This window comes from Leptonotus elevatus, chromosome 7 (assembly GCF_054856555.1).
Source record: "Leptonotus elevatus isolate MCC_2025b chromosome 7, RoL_Lele_1.0, whole genome shotgun sequence".
NCBI lineage: Eukaryota > Metazoa > Chordata > Actinopteri > Syngnathiformes > Syngnathidae > Leptonotus > Leptonotus elevatus.
The window spans coordinates 8,997,496-9,004,865 of record NC_141245.1 but is presented as its reverse complement, the minus strand read 5'-3'; the positions used below and the strand labels follow the sequence as shown (position 1 = coordinate 9,004,865).

The window sequence follows — 7,370 nt, the reverse complement described above, 5'->3', positions numbered from 1 at the left end:
GAATACATTTGAAAATTGAATCAAAACATTATTTATTAGTAACTTTTATGTTTGCAGTGCATAATTAGATTCAGCATTTTTTTTCCCAACTATGATCAAACGTACTCGCCGGTCAAAACTGTTTACTCTACATTGGCAGTTCTACACTTCCATAGTTCTGTGGAAAAAAATAATAATGTTGCATCAATCACAAGTAATTTGAGCACAATGCGAGAGGTTTTATAACTGCCAGTAAACAAAACCTTGTGTCCTTGTCTCTTCCAGCTCACAGTACACAACTTCCTGTTTAGATTCCTTTTTACACTGTATGATTGGCCTCCACTGTGCCCCTCTGTCTTGCTGACCCATTTCCAGCATCAGCACAGGGGGCCCCAGAAAGAGGCCACCCCAACGCCTGTGTATCTGCCTCTCCACTGAGGCGTCAGTCGGCTCACAATACAACTCTGTTACTGCTCCAGCTGGACGCGATCCCTTCCGCACGGTCCCAGAAGATCCTGAACGTTTTATGGCCCAGATGCGGATGAGCGCAGTGTTATTGACTGTCTACCATTCACTATTTCAGCTTTTCTCTACTCCTTAAGGTTGCTCAGTAAATGCCGGCGACAGAACATAGTATGTGCGGAACATGTGTAAAGTGGACTGGGGATCAAACAGATTCTTTCTCTTTCAGTCTGCATTAAAACAGAAAACAGACTCACTTGAGTGCAACAGCGATTTTTTTTCTTCTTCAAAAGAACCAGTACTGAACACATGAACTCACAATGCTGAAACATGTTGGAGGCCATAAAATTAGAAAAACGCTTTGTTAATGTTTATCCCAGAGAAGGACAGCCTTGGCGTCTTGCTTTCTGACACGCAAAGTATTTCCTGTGATCAGGAGCAGATCTCCACTCATACATCCTGTGTCGGCAATCGGTCCCTCAAGTCTTCACATGCATGAGGTTAAAAATGTCACGTGGACAGGGATGATGACTTAAAAGCTCTCACGCGTTTGCAGCCACATACAGATAGGATGCAGTGCTCGATCTCAGGGGTGAATACGATTTGTATAACTTGGAAGGCACGTCCATATTTATCATGTGAACATAACTAGAAAATGAGGTGCGGTTACAAAGTAGGCTACTTCTGTGCCATTTGAATTGAACCAATTGGGACTCCACCGTCATCACATTTTTCTCAAAGTTAAGGTAGACTGTTGCAGTGTTTTTACTTCTTGCAGTGGTGTACTTAACATTAGCATGACAGGTATTGAAGTGAGACACGTGAAAAGCGACCGCACTCCATGTGTTTGGTGAACTTCCAAACACAACGGATTGCTGAAAGGAAAAGATGTTGTTCAGAATAAAAACATCACTTTTATACACATTAGTATAGAAAAGTAGGCCAATGAAAATGAATGTGCTCTGTGTGGCGAGAAAAAGAAAAAAAAGTGAAGTCACAGCTCATCTGGTTGAACATCTTGTAGCCAGATGTTTATAACACATTTGGGTTATCCACCTTTGCCATGTCCGGCTGGCTCGTCCAAAGAATAAACTCATGGCCACACAAGTCTGTTCTGTGAAAGAAAAACACCCAGTTTCAACATGTGGCTTGTACTACACAGTTGAGGTGAAAAAATGTGTCCACATGGTGTCATCATAGCACAGCATATTGGATCCCACTGCGTCACCATCTTGCCATTACGATAGTGAGATGTGAAAGGTTGTCAACCTCGAATCAACTTGAAAAGTGAGGGATGTCAAAGTGTCACTGCAGGATGTGTGAATGAATTCTGGACGCTTTTGTACATTAACATGAATCTGCATATGCCAAACAAAGTCTTTGCCAAAGGCTATAAGGATGAAGTCACTGAGTGTCAAACTTAACATTGTGGCAGACCACAAAATGGAAGAGGCACGGGAATTTCCAAAGTCAAAACAGTCCATTCCGTGATGCTAGTTGACATTAAAGTTGTTCTACTTTGTAATTGCTTCTAAACATTTATTTTTATTTTTTACATATTATACTGAATTAAGAATTAACTCATTCACTGCCATTGACGGCTATAGACGTAAAAAAAAAAGTCATTTTTACTATTTCTATTAGTTTAACATTTTTTTCCCGCTTTTGCTCACAAGAGTATGAAAACCTATAATTGTTTTTATTGTAAATTTAGAACAGATCTAAAATGTTTGATTAATCGTTAGTTAACTAGCGAAGTCATGTGATTAATTACATTTTTTAAAATATTGCCTAACACCCCTAATAAAAAAATAAAAAAATAAGGGGCATCAGATGATTTTTTAAACATTTTAATTAATTAAATTAATTAATTCAATAGTTGACTCCCAATTAAGCACACATTTTATAGCTGTTATAAATGTACAATATTTTTCCTAGGTTTTCATAAACATTTAAATGAAATGAAAAAAATTTAAACTAATAGAAATAGTTCACATGAATTTTTTACGTTTATAGTCGTCAATGGCAGTGAATGAGTTAAGCTTCAACATCATGAAACCTCGAACAACAACATTTTCAGTCACAAATGAACATTCTTAACTGTCATGCTCGATTGCTGTAATCAATATTTCTATAACTGTATTACTCATATTGCCCTGAGAAGCTAGACACTTACCTATGTCTCTATAATAATTTTATCATTCCATTTTTAGCTCAAACTTTGCCTCTTTGACATGACTGGAACCCATCTGCGGTGTTACAAAAAGAGAAAGGAGAATCTTGAATCAGTGGTCTATCTGCTTTAACCCTAAAGGCTGCACTGGCATCATATTGTAAAGGAAATCATCAAAAGGACTTTGAAAAGATTTCAGACTTCACAGCATCGTGCTATCGTGACGACTCAGAACGACGGGGTGGCATAAATAAAAAAGGATAAGAGTACAAAAACAGCTGCGATGTCGTCATCAGTGATGAGATGGATACCTTATAGAAACACAGCACAGTGTGACACTCACCCTGTTGGAAAGAAAAGGAGGATTAATCCAGTCCTTTTGTATAATTGTTAAGTAGGTTACTGAAACTTTACGTCGTTTGCAACCATAGTCATTTGCAAAACTATGTACAAAAAAGAGGCCCCCCAGTGGTGCTTTACGTGTAATGCAAGTCAACAGAGAAACGTGGTAAAACAACTCAACTCACCTCTTCTGCTACAAATGTACTTTCCTTGGTTTTCTATGACATCATCTTATGGCAATGCCCTGGAGACCACATTATTTATTTATGCTTATTACCGGAAGTCCATACATATGTATTTATCAGGCCGAATACCTTATACATTGTTCCCTCGTGTTGCGCTGGGGTCTTAGGTTCCCCCCCCCCAAAAATAAATAAATACCCACGATAAATGAAATCCACAACGTAGTTTGCTTTATGTTGTACATTTTAAGGCTCTAAAACCCCTCACCACACAATTTATACACTTTTCTCATCAAGGCATCATGTACTCATAAAATAGGTACATTACTGTAAAAATAAAAATAAAAAATGCGTGCAAAATTGCAATGAAAAAATCCGCTGGAAAGGGAACACTGTACCACCAGGAGACCCCAAAAATGGCATGTTTGTTGAACTATCATGAAAAAAAGGAAGCCATTTTAAATACCTTTGATTGGTCAATAACTAAAAATAAACACTCACACAAAAAATAACACCCACGCATGACCTGACGTATATATAAATATATATATATTACATTACTGCTTTTAATTGTCCTGTTTTTGCTCCTTTTCATTTATTTATTTTTTTTCTCCTTCCCATTGTTCCGGACGCTTTCAGTTTTTGTTTTTTGGACATGATTGATGAATGAATACGCTCGTCTTCGGTAACCATCATTGGTCTGATATACCAATCAGCCAAGAGAGGGCGGCAGAGGGAAGTAGTTGGGAGAAGGAGGAGTGGGTGTGTCGGTGCTGGGACTTACTTTGATTTTTTTTTTTATGACATTAATATTACATTTAATTGGGCACTGTTTTCCATTTGAATCTATATGCCTAAGTGAGGCCGGGGCAGAGCGGGGCCAGGCTGTTCTGCGCTCTTTGCTGTCTGCAGTTCCTGATTAATGACACTCCTAAGTTCATCCATTGTTAATTCTGCTTTGAATCATCCGTTTACGTCAATAGCTTTCTTCAGAGTTAATAAGACCAACAATGAGCCTAGATAGTTTCTCTGTGAAACTCCACAATCAATTAATTTGACAATAAGACAGCTCTCTAGAAATAGGATTTCAACGTATGTAACAACTTGTTATGATCAATGATGACAACAGCTACAGTGAATTCTAGTAGTACTGCACCTATCAACTGTCTGTTTTCAATTTCTCTCGATTAATCGTCATTCATTTGAGTGAGAGTTGCAGTGGTGGAACGCTTCTCCCTGTAGGCAAGTATGTGTTTAGGTCATTAAATGAAAAATAATACTGAGTTTGAATAAAAGCAATTGCCTGCATGTATTTCACTCAGAGCGGGCAGCATGCTTATTGGTCTGCTATTGGAGAAACAGAATGATTGAGTGTAATTCTTAACTAATGGAACCATCTTTGGCGTTTTCCAAGCTTAAGAAAAATACATTTCTACGACTCAATTTAAACCTGTCAAGAAGGGGGAGCTTGAGGACCCAAATGCGGGAAGACAGGGCAAGGAGGCAGAGGTTCGATCAAAAAAGGGATTTTAATTTCTACAAAACAAAAGGCGAGATCTAAATTGCACGGAAAAACATAACATGGAGAAAACAACAAGGCAAAACGGGCAGCATCACAGGGGGAAATACAACAATGACCCGACACAGACAGAGGGGAGACAGCAGACTAAATACACAGACTAACGACACAACAAGAAACACCTTGGGCAAGACACAAGTGGCTGAGGGCACTGATTGGATCACACGAGGAAGGGCAGGATCACACTTAAACAAGACCAAGGGAGACACACAAGGAAAACAGAACCCAAAACATGACAAAACCTATGACAAATAGAAATGGCAATCAAGTTTACCACTAGTCTAAATCATTTCATGTCCATTTTTATCTACAGCATTTCTGAGAAATAACTTTTCCACATGGCTGACTGTAACTTCGGTGAATAAAAGCAAGTTTTGCCCACCATCATTTGATCTTTCTTCAGGGCTTTTGTCTTATTTGTTTAGCTCACCTCATTCTTAAACATATCTATTTTACCTTAACAATTGTTAAATGATTAGCATAACATTTTCTACAAGTACTCATGGCTTCCTCACATGTTCCAAAAATATGCACGGCAGGACCATTCGAGACTGTAATTGTTTATGGGTGTGATTGTGAGTGTGAACGTTTGCTTGCCTGGATGTGTCCTGCAATTGGTTGGCCACAAGTCTGGGGTATATTCTGCCTCTCGCACCATGTCTGCTGAGAGGCTCCAGCTCACCCACAATGCTATAGTGAGGATAAGCACTATAGAAAATGGATGCCTGGATGGATTAGCACTGTCCAAAGGCTTAGTTATAAAATGCTTCTGATGTTGGAATAGATTTGGATATTTTGCACTTTATAGTAAAGCATTCCATATTTTCTTGCAGTCATGCTTTAAAGTATGTTATTAAATACGTTATGTTTTATTATTTGTTTATTTATTTATTACAAAATCTTCAACAATCAAAATCTAAAATGTTGAATGAAATATTAATGGCTCAATGTTTTTTGTTTTTTTTTGCAACGTGACGGTTTTTGAGGCACAAGGATTCCGTTCAACGCTCAAATTATATCTTTGTACATTTACTAAATCAAATGCGGCACCTGGATGCATTTTTACTAGGGGTGTGCCAAAAAATCGATTCTCATAAGAATCACGATTCTCATTTAGTACGATTCAGAATTGATTTTAAATGTCCCAAAATCGATTTATTTAAATTATTTTATACTGTCTTGCCTTTGTCTGTGTGTGCCTTTATTTGGAGCGCTGTTCATGTTCTACCCGATTTGGCCACCGAAGGGCGGTGTGGTTCTATGCGGTCTAATACACTGTTAAGTTGTAGCCACATTAGAGAGAAGGAAAAAGTCACGATCAAGTTATTCCAATAAAAGTTGTTTTTTTTCCAGAGCCATTCTTTTGAGTGATAAAAGTGCCACGAGTAGCGCGCTAATTAGCATTAGCGAGTCAGACTGGAGTAGATCATTACAATTCCTTGCACATCTAGATTGAAGCAAAAATCATTGTCAATCAAATCATTTCGAATAAAAAATCGTCCTGAATCGAATTGCACACCCAAAAATCTGAAACAAATCGAATCGTGAGACATTCAAAGATTCCCACCCCTATTTTTTACTATAGGATATATATGGGTGGGTCCCTCTTTTACAGTTGTATCCACTTGATCATCATCACATCTATAGCACAAAAAGTCTTGTATTCCAAATGTGTGAGTACATTGTCAGCCTGAGGAGTCTACTATAGTCCCTGATTGATTGGCGTCTGAATAGTTTTGTCCAATTTTATAGTTGCATCAATGTCCTCTCCCTATTTGCCAAACTATTCAGATGAAGAAAGACGTACTCGTTTGACTGCACATTTTCTGACTTGCTTTATTTTGCATTATGTCTGCTCTATTCTGACATCCGGGGACTTCCCATTAACATGACAACACAACGACAACTGCATTTATTTTGTCATTCTGAATTCCAACGGACGCATGAAGCTACCTTGGATATCGAGTTGGTGTGAAGGAAAACGTCCCTATGCTGCGCTCACCAACAAAGGAACGCAGTACATATACTTATGTCTTTTGAGAAAAGCTAAATAACTTCACTTCCTGCTTAGTGCAACATAAGTTCAAAGAAAAGGAATAATAATAATAATAATAATAATAAACATTTTCAGATTTAATAAATGTCACTGGTCTGGGTTTTAGCTTTTTAAAGGACCATCTGTACCCATTTCATTTTTCACACTTCCCAAGTCTTCCATATTTCTGTAAAAACTGGTAAGTAGCACCATGACGACAAGCCACACGCTCTGCATCTTACATTTTAACTACATTAATTGACCGTCTTAAAATTGTTCATGAGAGCTGTCACCAGGAAGGAGAGTCTGCTGGTCTCTAATGAGAGACTCTGTCAGCTGTCTTTGTCCTTCATTCAAGGGCGTTTGTGTGTATTTTGTGTGTGTCTTTACACGTGCGTTGACGAAGTCGTGGACCATCCCCCTCCGGGTATTTAAAGACTTGCCCACCACATGTCACAGCCCACCCCAGTGTTTTTCTCTGAGAGGCTTCTTGAGAGCAGAGATGCGTTTTTATATACACATACGTTAAAAATGTATTCCAACACAATTACTGTATAAGTATCTATTAATTTTTAAAAAAATCCAAGTACCATATTATTGAACGTGATTACATCTAAT

General features: G+C 38.1%; 1 long non-coding RNA gene across 1 annotated transcript; it reads right to left on the bottom strand.

The window, feature by feature from the left end:
* Positions 1–698: 698 nt before the first annotated feature.
* On the bottom strand, positions 699–2,878 carry LOC147170757 (uncharacterized). The gene is made up of 2 exons (XR_015095602.1): positions 2,618–2,878; positions 699–1,555 (listed from the first exon to the last, which is right to left on the bottom strand). It is a non-coding gene; the product is annotated as an uncharacterized LOC147170757 (long non-coding RNA).
* Positions 2,879–7,370: the final 4,492 nt, after the last annotated feature.